Source organism: Cebus imitator, unplaced genomic scaffold (genome assembly GCF_001604975.1).
Source record: "Cebus imitator isolate Cc_AM_T3 unplaced genomic scaffold, Cebus_imitator-1.0 Scaffold23, whole genome shotgun sequence".
Classification (NCBI taxonomy): domain Eukaryota; kingdom Metazoa; phylum Chordata; class Mammalia; order Primates; family Cebidae; genus Cebus; species Cebus imitator.
Window position 1 is genome coordinate 1,983,413 of NW_016107338.1, and position 12,568 is coordinate 1,995,980.

Sequence of the window (12,568 nt, forward strand, 5' to 3'; positions counted from 1 at the left end):
TCTTATGAAGGAACATAAAGAAAGAATGTGCTGTGGGAGAGGAGGAGAGAGGATACACACGTGGAGGTGTCAAGGGTGAGAAGAAGCCATCTCTGAATAGGGAGAGCAGCCACTACATAGGCAAATTCTTGGCAGCAGGAGAGGGTTTGGCTTCTCTGAGGAACTGGACGTCTCAACCATGTACAGGAGCAGCCTGCATAGGGACTACTTCTGTGGGAGGATGCTGAAGATGCATCAGGACCAAATCATGCAGGCCCTTTTTTGACCTTGTTAAGGAGGATGGATTTTATTCCAAGTCCAATGAGAACCCATAGAAAATGTTTTAGGCAGGTGAATAAAAAACATAATAAAAAAAAAATTGCTCAAACCTCTAGATCAAAGAGGGAAGCTTAGGAAATAGTGACACTAGTTAAAGCAAATCCCCGGTTGAAAAATTACAGAAGCTTGGACAAAATTGTGTCAATGGAAATGGAGAAAAGTAAATGAATTAGAGATGCACTTTGGAGGGAGAATCAGCAAAACCTGCTAATGATGTAGACATTGTGGGAAATGAGAAAGAGGGGAGAATCCACAATTAATCCCAGGCTTCTGGATGGTGTGACTTGCTGGGTGGTGACGCCCTAGAGAAGAAAGAGGTTGAAAGGTAGATATTGAGTTTCTGCATGTCTGAAGTAGAACTCTCTTCTCTAGAGCAACACACTAGGCCTCATCCATGGAGGACCCTAGTCTGATGGGGGTGGCATCAACCACCAAAGACTCTAAAGCACAGAACGGCCCTGGAAAACCCTGTCTACTACTCTTTGCCCAAGCCCCACAATAGCTGTTCTCCAACTGCCCCACAGGGCCCCCAAGCACCCCTCCCCCATTGTTCCATCTGGACAAAAGGATTCATTTGACCCTGGGAGTAACTCTTGGCCTCCTCTTGAGAACTGGCTCCCAGAAACCTTCTCCCGCTGTGTCAATCCTTTTCCTCTAAATGCTTCCCAGCTTTCCAGATGGTCTCCAGATACCCAGCACCCTCTTCCCTGGGTATGATCATCATTCCCAGGGTCAGTTCAGTCCCTTGGATCCCTCAAACTTGGGATAGTCATGAGTCCATCTGTCATCACCCACCCACAGGGGACTGAAGAGGGCAGAGAGCCAGGCCAGCGGGCAGAGCACAGCTGCATCTTCTTGCTTAAGCTCAACTCTTTTGGTTAACCTATGGGAGATCCTAGCTGGGAAGTCTACAAAAAAGAAAAAAAAAAGCAATAATTGCTAGTGTGAGCCTTCTACCCACACACGCCCCCTCCCCATCATCAAGTACATCTTGCTCATCATCCCAGACTTATCTCAAATGCCCCCTTCTTTGGGAGGCCTTCTTAATTCCCAGACAGATCCAGTCACTCTCTCTCCTCTACTTCCTTGACCCAACCACAGTGACAGCTCTGACCATGCTGTCCTGATCATGTAATGGCCTGGTTATTTGTCTTTCTTTCCCATTATATTGTACTGTTCATTATAGCTTCCACTAGCCACAGGGGACTGTTTAAAGTTAAATTAATTACAATTTAATAACACTAAAACTTCAATTCTTCAACTGCCCTAGGCACATTTTTAGATACTCAGTAGCTACATGTGGCTAGAGGCTCCCATGTTAGACAACACAGATTAAGAACATTTCCTTCATCACAGAAAGTTGAACATAACTGCATTAGACTAACGACTCCATGAAGACCAAACTGGCTCTTATTCATCTTTGTACCCTTGGCCCTTAGCATGGTACCTAGAACACAGAATATGCTAAATACATGGAGTGAGTGAGTAGAAGAGAGATTAAGTTCTGGATACTACATGTCCAGAGGAATACAGACAGCTCCATGAAGCATGTTCAAAAGTCAGGGACCAGGAGAAAATATAATGTCAAGAAGGGCAGAGAAGACAACTCCGCTTGGGCAGGATGGTCTTTATCTGTCCTGAGACACTAGAATGCCGATGCTGGTGCCCTCCAATGGCACCATTCTGTTGGTGCACAGCCACACAGGACTTTTCATTTATACCAGCCTCTCTTCCATGACACCTCTTTCACCTCTCTACCAATCTATGCCTCTCATTGTCTTTGAAGGCCCCTCAGAAGACTCTCCTGGTCAACTTCAGCTGGTCCCACTCTCCATGGTCTACCCAGCTCCCCACGGCATAGTTTTGAGGCACTCCATCTGGCTGCTGCGGTCACTGTTCATTCTGTGTTCCTGTGCAAACATCTCATGTCCACGAGTCCTCTCTTCTTTAGGCTGAGCAGTGGATCCACAGAGGTGAGGTTCCCTGAGACCCAGCTCACCAGGGACAGAAATGTATTTTCCTGATAGAGGTTTCCCAAAGGCTAGTGTCTGTTTTCTCATAAGGCAAAAAGGCTTACAAGGCAAGGGCCGTAGGTCTGACCTTGTGGAATCAAACCTGCCAAAGTCTTTTCTACCATAGCAGACACTTGAGAAAGCTTAAGATGACACTGTTTCTATTCTACAACCTCAAGTGAATTTTATGCAACAGTTTTTCCTCAGGCCAAGTGGCTGGGGTCTGGGTGAAGTGAGGAGCATAGGCCCGAATCCTGAGATTTTTGAAGAGGCGGAATGTCCCGTCCTCCACTGCCTCGTTGTTCTGTTTTCCTGTATCAGCTTCTGTGTGAGCACTTTGAGCCTCGTCAGCTTCCCTTGCATTTTAAGAATCCATGGCAGATAGAGTGGACAATCACGCAGCCCTTGTTTGGCTCCCTAAGTGTTCCTAAATAACCCTAGAGCTATCCCTGCATTCACTGCTTCATAGCGATGCCTCTGCCATCAGAAAGGGCTCTTTGGGGTCCTGCTCTGACCCTAGGCCACTTCTCTGTGGCCCCTGGGCTTGTCTGAAGTTAACACACAAGGTTCCTGTTAGTAAAGTTCCGCTCTCCTCTTGGGGTTATTTCAACTTCTTCCATTACTAGAACCTAGGCCATAGACCCAAGGCCCAAGTGATGGCCCCACTGATGGCAAGATTGTGGAGGTGGATATGGTATGTACGATGTCCTCAGTCACTCACCCTGTTCATCTCTGGGCTTTCAACACTGGCCTCTTTTACCCACGTATTGTCCCTTAAAGGAAACAGCAGCTGACTTATTTTTTCCTTAGAAGAGTCTGGTTTCAGAAGCTCATCTTTGGAGCCTGGAGAGTGGATACCTGCTGTGCCCCAGGTGCCTACTATGCTTTCTTACTGGTTCTGCCAGTGAGAGGGCAGTCTCTCCTAATCATGATTTTGAAGGTTTAGCAGAGTTCAGCTGTACAGGAGCATACACCATTACTCTGAGGGGGCTTGGACGCTTAATCTTGCACAGTGTGGTGGGAGAGGTACTGGGAAAGCGTCCTGATCTGTCTCAGCATTTGCTCCTCACCTCCATTTCTCTGGGTTGAGGCATGCCTTCCCCAAATCTTAGTTTTAAGCCTCTCCTGGGAGGCCACTGGGATGGGCACATAGAGGGGCCTTCGTGGGTACTACCAGATGGCTCTGTACCTGCTTCACAAAAGGGCAATGGGAGCAGGTGGCTATCCTAAAGACTGTCCCCCTTGCTCCTCTTCTCACAGCTGACACGTCTGAAAGTGGAGGCTATCTTTCCCATGTTTAGAGCAAAGAAGGAGAAGAGCTGGAAGTCATCAGGGTGCTGTTTTTGCCAGTGGAGCCCTTGAAGTGGAGACAGGAGAAAAACAAAGAAACTCATGTCATTTCCCCAGGGCCCTGAAAGAGGTCCCTTTCACAGCCAGGAATGTGACAGGGAGTGAAGTCAGCCAGAAGGCTGTCCACAAAGGGTGGGGTGCCAGCAGCCCTGGGCTGAGGGTCGGAGATGCAGAGCCAGGGATGGGGCTAGAGCTGGGGGGATCTGCTGCCACCCACATCCCCAAGAAAGATCAATGAGCCTTCAGAGAGAGCTGTACCCCAAGGCTCAGAGGGCCCTAAGGCATGGAAAGACACACATCTGAGTAGCTACTTATAGTCTACTAAAGGAATCCAGCAGATGTTCCCTGGAGAACAGTTTCGTGGTATCCACGTAGCAATGACACAGATTGGCCACAATTGGTGGGGAGATCATAGGGAGGAAAAGAAGGTCAGAAATAGAGACATGAAGAGCAAAGAAGGTCCCAGGGAGATAGCCAAGGATGGGAAGCAGGCTCAGGCTGAGAAGCAGAGCTGGGGAGAGAGACCAAGCAGAAGAGGGTCAAGGTTGCGCTGAGCAAGCTCAGCCCCAGCACAACAGGAGGCCTCTGACAGGCCAGCACAGGCACCATGCTGCTATTACTTCAAGAGGCTAGATCCCACAGCGCATCCCAACCACATCAGGGCCAGACGGCCCTGACCTCTGGCTTCATTCTCAGCTCAGCATGGCCCCCAGGAACCAGGGGAGAGGAGGGGAGGGGAAAAGCACGATTTCCTTACATATCTTCCTTCCTCACCCAAACTGCATTTAGGGTTCCCTATATCACAGCCATGACCACATCACAGAGCTCTGGTCCCATCTGCTCCTTCTTGTTCCTCTGTTCCTCTGAGAGAGACTAAGGCATTCCTCATCCCCAGGCCCTGCTCTGAGTCCCAGCAGGATGAGGAGAGCTGCCCAGACTCTGCAGAGCAGGCATGTAGGCCTAATTCTACCAGCAGCTCTCTTTGTAGTACTGAGCTCACCCTAAACGGTCAGGGACTCAGTGTGCCCATTTGTAGAACAGGGAGATAAACCCTGACCTCTCACCCCACAGACACAGTGGGGTCTAACATGACACTATAGCTTCTCAAGCACCCAGGAAGCAAAAAAAGGCAATTTGAAGCATTCCAGGAGAAGGGCATCCCTTGGGGGATCTTCTGCTGAAAATGTTGAATCCTTCACCAGCCTAAGGGTAGACTGAGCCCCCCCAGATCCAATCGCCAGCGTGTGCTCTGGGAAGAGCCAGGACCCACTCTGCACACAGTCCCCAGCACACACCCCTCTGTTCCTGACACTTGGGTGGGCCAGGGCAGTGTGGGGCCCATCCTCAAGCAGCCTGAACCCTGGGCCCACAGCCTGCCAAAGGGTTCTACCTTGTCTCAGTATCCAACTAAACCTGTTCCTGAGTCTGAAGATCTGCCGTGAGATCCTCTTAGCATCGCTCTGAAGCCCAGGCCTGGACTTCACTCGTGATCTCTTCCCAGAGGCCCAAGCTCCGTCCAGTTCCCAGATTAATGGCCAAAGCCCCTCCCTGCTCCCAAACTCCTCACTGCCTCCCACCTACAGCTCCTCCAGACAACTCGGGCTCTCACTAGCAGGTGAGCCCCATGCCGGCCTGATCTTGTCTCTTGTTCACAGATGTTCTCTTGTCCCAAGTCTCTCGAGCAGTACCGGCACAATAGAAATGCTTGATATTTGTTGAATGAATAAATGAATGAATGAATGTGCAGAGGCCTGAACTCACTATAAAAGGATGGCAGAGAAAAGGGAGCCCAAGAATGAATGGGAAACAGAAAATGAAAGACACTGTGGGGCAGATACCTGCAGTCCATCCTCCCTTCCCTCACCACACATTACAGCCTCATCTGTCTCTCCAAAATGAATCAATCCATCACACAGAGAACAATCTACTTCCAGCAGCCCAGGTCCCATAGCTCCCAGTGCCTGGTTGAACTTTCTGGCCTCTGCCTCTTGTCCTGGGTGTCCTGTGTCCCCCATAGCCTTGGGAACAGTCTCCAATCCTATGGGATACAGACTCACCAGCCATATGGACCTCACCAAGCTCCTTTTTGCCATCCTGGGGTGTGGGTGCTCAGGACTCATCCCTATTCTGGAAGTGGTCAAGGTAGGGGAGGCCTGGCTGGGCCTAGCTCCCAAAGTCCTAGTGAATGATGTCAAAGGAGTGGGTTCCTTCAGACTCCCTCATTTGTACACACACCCCTGCTCCTCCACCCCGCCTCCTTCTCCACTTCCTCAGCACCTCCTTCCACTTGCTGGTTTCCCAGGGGGTCCAGATCCAAGGCCACCTCCTGCCTGCCACCACCCAGAACACATACCACTCATCCTTGGACTCCAGAAACCCGGGAAGGCCAGAACCTTTTGTTCCCCCACTGCATTCCAGGCAAAACTTTGGAGGACTAACAAGGAGGCCACCAAGGTGGTCTGGGCTCCCAGGAACAGCCAGGCGCCCTCTCTCACCCCACTCTGACGTCTCACCACCTCTCAAGTCTCTGGCTTTCAGTTGACTGCAGGAATCTTGGCCCGAATCTCCACAAACCCTCCTTCTACTTCCCCTTAAGGCCATTTCATCATTTCATTCTCTTCCTCACTGTCAGGGCCCAAGAACTGCCACCCCTTCAACCCAGGGGACCCCTCCTGTCCTGTCACTTCCCTTTCCCTGTCCCAGAAAAGTAGCCTGCTGTTTAGACATTTCAGAACAGTTCTTATAAAGCTTGAGCCCAAAGCGTAGCCCCTATTTGAGGGTATAATATCTGTATGGTTCCCTTCACCCCAGCACAGACAGGCCCATAAACCAGGCCCAAACTGAGACCATACTCTAGTCAAGGACAAGTTATCCCTCAGGCTGTCCCCTAAGCCTGGCTTAGACCTCCCTGACCTGAACAGTGATTGATCCCTAACTCTTGTCTTCGTTTGACCCCAGCTGTCCCTCACAGTGGCCCCAAGCTCATTCAGCCAACTCTCAAGTGTGGGACACTTGAGAGACCAGATGTCTGAGGCCTCAGGGGACCCTACTTAAAGTTCACCTTTGGTGGAAAGGGGCTGGCCTTCCAGAATTCACTGCTTTGGAGGCCCTTCTGCCACCAGGAAGGGCTCTCTGGCCCTGAATCCTTCCTGCTCTCAACCTGGGCCCACTTCTCTGAGCCCCCTGGCTTGTATGAAGCTCATGGCAATACCCTGGGTTCCATTGAACTTCTTTCCCCACTAGGACTTAGGTCATTCTCATCAACAGCCCCACACAAGATGGCAGCCTCATCAATGCCAACGTTATGGAGAGTGATGCAGTGTTTATGATGTCCTCATCCCCTTTAATCAAACACTAACCTTTCCAGAGAGCTACCGTTGTGTCCTCTCTTAGGTCTCTTTGAGTTCTGCGCTACTGTGCAGCTCTCCTGGGATCTCCAGGGGTCTCTGAGCTCCGTCCCTTAACTCTCACCTGAATCCCCACCAGCACCCTGAATCTCTCCAAAGTGTGGAGGTCACTTATTTCATATTTCTCTCATCTTTGGAGCCCGTGTGAGCTCCTGAAAATCCATGTGCTAAGTCATGGCCTGTCTGGATGTATTTGGGTCTCTGGTGAGATGGCTCCAAAGTGGGGCCTCAAGGGGTTGAAAAGGGAGTCCCAAGCAGATGTTGACTCCAGAACTTCCTGCACAGTCCTGACACCCTCCGTTCCCACCCTCCCTGCTCCCCCTCTTTAACATATGGTGATCATGGACTCTGGAGAGGAAGGCCTGGAGCTCATCCGGAGGCACAGAAGGCATGGTGGGAGGAGCCTGATGCTCCTGTGGTCAGGTTCAGAGGAGAAGGCCATCCCCCAGGTGGCCAGAGTCCAAACAGCTGCCTTTCTACCCCCTTGACTTTTTTGTTCCCTTTCCCCCACTGCCTAAAAATGTGCCTGCTGTGAATTTGTTTGGAGAATATACTTTTAATGCAAGACCCTCTGCAAAGCCTAAGCAGTGCCCTTATGCACACTCTGCACTTCTGGTTGAGATCAGGACACTGTGGGCACGTGGGTGTCTGGGAGAGATGGGGGGTAGAGAAGCAGGGACCTCTGGGAGCCCATGGGGGTCGGGAGCATGGTGATTGTCCCTGGCTGGCCAGAGGAGGTGCTCCAGAAAAGGAATGAGGGAAGGTCAGAGAAAGACAAGGGCCTTTGGGGAAATTTTGCCCAGGGTTAGCTCCTGACTAAGGCTTCCTTCTCTTTCACCTTTGCCCCTCCTCCTCCTCCTTCTTTCCCTTCTCCATATTGATCTCGTATCTCTGCTCCCCTGATCATAATAGAACTTAATCAAACTGCAGAAAAATGGAGCATCTCTACTGTTGGTTTTTACCAACTGCCTCTCTGTTTCTCTACTGTTTCTTCATTTGCCAAATATTGATCAAGACTCTGTAGTATACAAAGTGCTGGGCTCTTTCTATCTTCTTTCTCAATTTAAAAAAAAAATGATTAGAAATACAGTCAGGATTCTAGCCAAGATGGAAGTCTGACCAAGGGTTAGGCTGGTCCAGCCCAGGTCTGGGTGGAACACAGAACTTGGTATACAGAGTGGAGACTAAATCCAAGAGCCCCCTTTGAGTTAGACAGAATTCCAGTGGCCACCTGCCTCTCTGCTGCTCCAGCCTTTCTAATGAAGTCACTGTCAACCAGCCTCCCCCTTCTCTGTTCCTGATTTGTTCTCATTCAGCAGCCAGGGAGACTTTTCAGAGCACAAATCTGAGAATGTCATTGTCCTGCTTAAAATCCTTCCAAGGCTTTCCAGGGCTCTTAGGGTAAAGGTCAGCATCCTTAATAGAATACAAATTTCAGCACAATCTGTCCCCTGAATGCCCTCCCATGTTATCTTGAGTTGGGCATCCTCTCACCTACTACAGCCACACTGGCTTTCAGGACCCTCCACGTCCAAGTCCCCTCCTCCCTCACTACCTTTGCACGCGCTGTTCCTCCGCCCACCACACTTTCCCAATTCTCACTGTCTTCTTGCTAACTCCTACCATTCATTCACATTTCAATGGAAGAGTTACTTTTTCAGAAAAAGAGACATCTTACCTGACCTTCAAGCAAAGTGAGTGCAGTTTATGAACTCTCATCATTGCCCTTAGCATATGATAAGTAATCATTTCAGTAACCATAGTCTCCTTCCCTTGACTATCGCAAGCGCCTTGAGAGGAGGGACCCTGTCTGTGTTTGCTATAGATATTGGGCTGACTCAATTAACCCCAGGCCTTCGTTGGGGAAGAGCTTAGAGAATACTATCCCATTTGTTCCTTCCAATGGACTGGCTGAAGCTGGTAGGCCATATTGGAGCAACTGGGGTGAAGCCAACCTGGGTTGGAAAAGATACTCTAAGCACATTTAGGCCAGTGCTTCATTAGCCTGCACAGTGCCTTTGTGAGGTCAAGAAAAGATGCCCCTTCTTCGGGGAGGATGCAGATCCACAGCAGAGCACAGGCCTTGATGAGCAGAGTCTGGCCTGGTACATTTCAGCTATGAGCTGCCCATTGGTGCAAACATCTTATTACAGGGTATGCCCTGATTAAGACCCAGGTATAGAAATGAGCTCATTTTCAAGCCAACCAAAGGCACTGACTCCTGTTCAGAAACTCTGCAGCTTTCTGAAGACCCAGTTGGCCCTCAAGAAGCTGTGTCCCCTTTTCCTCCACAATGCCTTTGAACCTCTTTCAGAGTTTTATTTCCTAGTCCACAGACATCTCAGGGCCTTCTACAAGTCCTGGCCACTGAGTTCCTTGGTTCTCTTAAAATCAATGATTTACCCTCCCCTACTCTCTCCCCAGTTGTGCTGACACTTGCCATGGGCCTTGCTCAGAATCTTGTTTGAGGACGGGGCCCTGCCATAAAGACAAGACAACCCCAGCCCTACATATTTTACTGGGCTCCCAGTTGTGTCTCTGTATTAATTACAGGGGGTGTCCCAGTCAGCTGGGGAGAAACGTGGGTTGTACTTCCAGAGCAGGGTCTTGGGGATGAGCAGAGATGCAAGGGCTGCATCTAGCTGACCAGAAGGAGGGCCTGTGCTGGGTGGCAAAACCACTGCAGCATTTCTAGTTCTCAGCAAGGTCTGGATGACCGGTCAGTGAACAGCTGCACTGCAGCTGGGAGAGCTCTGGCCCGCCCTGTCCTCCCCACGGCTGACCTCCACATGGCCTCGTAGATCACACTGCCCCCCACGCCAGCAGCCTGTCGTCAGCCTCTCATTTCACTCTCTCCCATCCTCCAGCCCACAATGCATTCTGTGGCTATGCTCTGAGAGGGCTGGGTCCAAGTAAGCCATGGTGGGCAACTCCCATCTTGTGTGGCAGGTTTGATAGACACTCCAAGCCCCATCAAGCCTGAGCCTTTGGTCCCTGGAGGTCTTCCCCGACACATTGCCATAGTGGCCCCATCTGACCATATGAAGCCATGGACTTACGCACTGTCCATGTCTCTCTCCCTAGGTGTGGGGTTCTCTCCAGGGACCCAGATCTGTGGCTTCTGGCTTGAGAATGTATGCACTTTGCCTGCTTCATCTTCTAGCTGACCAATCTTTCTGTGTATCCTTATATGTGTTTTCTCTCATTCTGTCTTCCAAGAAGACATCAGTCCTGACAGCACAGGCCCTTCGACTTTCCACTTCTACCCTGGCTCTGATTCATCAGTTCTTCTCAAGAAAAGAATTGGTGCCAGGAGTTTTAATCTTCCCAGCCCATAGAATAATTTGCTCAGAAAATGCCTCTTCACTTGGGAGCTAGGTTTTAGGGTTGGGTTTTAATGGGAAGGAGAAATACAAACTAAGAAGCATGCTGGCCATGAAGAGCTGGGCATATTTGTAGGGGCATCATCCATTTACTGCCATTAAAACCATCATCTTCATCACCATGATCATTACCACCATCACTATAGTCTTTACACCATTACCAACATCGCCACCATTCAACAAACGTCATCACTCTCATCATCACTGCCACCTTTATCACTGTCTCCATTATCTCCACCATAATCACCATGACCATCACCATCACCATCACCGTCACCACCATGGAGAGTCATTACCACCATCACCACAATCATCCCCAGTTAAAATCACTATTATTAACATAACTACATTGCTTCTCAGCCTGTTGGCTAAGATCAAGTGCATTAACATCACCACAATGATTGCCACCATCATCACCATCTTCTATCATTGCCCCCTCACCATTAGTAATATCAACACCATGATCATTATATAGTCACTGTCTCCTTCACAAGCATCATCACCACTGTTATCACCAACCATTACTAGGATTACCATCACCACCGCCCTCACAAGCATCATTACACACTGCCATCACCATCATCATGACTGTTATCATCAGTACCATGGCTAGTACGAACACCCATTGCTACCACCCTTCATCAGCATCCTCATTGTCAATTATCCACTCTATTCAATTGTTTTCTCTGAGTAGTAGAGTGAGTCTGAAGTTCAACTCTGTTCTGATAATCTTCATTAAATGCAATCCATGAGTTTAACACACAATGGTTATTCAGGTTGAATTAGTGTAGCTTTTACTGCATAACAAACAACCCAATGCTTAGTGTCTTAAAACAAACACCATTTTATTTAGTGCATGATTTTGGGGTCAGCTGGGCAGTTCTGAGCATCCTCAAGTGTCTGCAGTGAGCTGATAGCTCAGCTAGCAACTGCAACTAGATCAACAAGGATAGCCTCACTCAACGTCTGACGAGCACCTCAGTTTTCCTTCATGTGGTCCCTCATCCTCCAGCAGGCTACCTCAGGCTCATTCAAAGCGGTCTCAGGTTCTAAGCTCAGCAGAAGGGCAAGCCCCAATGCAAAAGGTGCTCTCCAAGCCTCTACTTGTGTCATGTTTGTTAGCGTCCCATTGTCTAAAGTAGATAACATGGTCAAACCAGATTCAAAAGATAGGGAAATAGACTTCATCTCATAATGGGAGGCTCGACAAAGTCACATTGCAAGGGCATGGATTCAGGGAAGGGAAGAATTTATGGCCATTTTATAATCTACTACACAAGTGTGCAAAGACAAAACAGACCTATTTTTTACAACCAGGAGCAAACACTGGCTGAGAGGGTTCTAATTTAATGTGCTTTATTATCCAGAGGCCTGAAGTAGCTTCCAGAACTGAAGTAGCTTACTATCCAGAGTCACTGAGTCTTTGTATTTTGCCTACTTCAACTTCCATGACACCCTCAACTTCCCACCTTCATGTTTTCTCTCCTAGAGTTCCTTCTTCCCGCACTTTCCATGCTCTCTAAGGACACTCCCTCTCTGCAGGGATCCCTTCTTTTCATCCTCATCCTCTAGGAATCCTCTCTGTTTCTATTGGGCACATCTTACGCACATCTTCAGATTCTTTGGAACACTCAGACACCTGCTCCTCCTCAGCTGCTACCACAGTCAACTGACTCCCTGCATACTCCCATAGTTCTGCCATCTGAGGTTGACCAGCTGCCCTGCCAGAATCTTGGACTCCTGCTGTATTTTAGACTTGAGAGAAGCAACAATATGCACAGTGTGGGATCTGGCTCCCTAAGTCACTGTTGAAGGAGCCAACTGATACCATCAGGAAGTTCAGGTGAGTTCCCTATAAGAGCAATTTTGAAAGAGAAAAGATGAAAGAGAACTACAGATAAAATTCTCTCTCCTTTCCCCTTCTAATTGTTGGTTCCAAGGGCAAATGTTTTCTGAACAGCTTGTCCAGAGATATCCTTCCTGGCTGATGGGATGCATCTACATCTTGGTCAGCAGTGTCTCTTTGCAACTTGTCAGGAGGCAACAGCCAGTGCAATAACAAATCATCTTGTATTGTTCCCTATCTTTACTGCCTCGC

General features: G+C 49.1%; 1 long non-coding RNA gene across 1 annotated transcript in view; it reads right to left on the minus strand.

The window, feature by feature from the left end:
- Window positions 1–505: 505 nt before the first annotated feature.
- LOC119470137 overlaps window positions 506–12,568 on the minus strand; it is a 61,235-nt gene continuing 49,172 nt past the window's right edge. The window contains exon 3 of the long non-coding RNA XR_005199018.1: window positions 506–620. This is a non-coding gene — a long non-coding RNA (uncharacterized LOC119470137). The remainder of the gene's footprint in view (window positions 621–12,568) is intronic.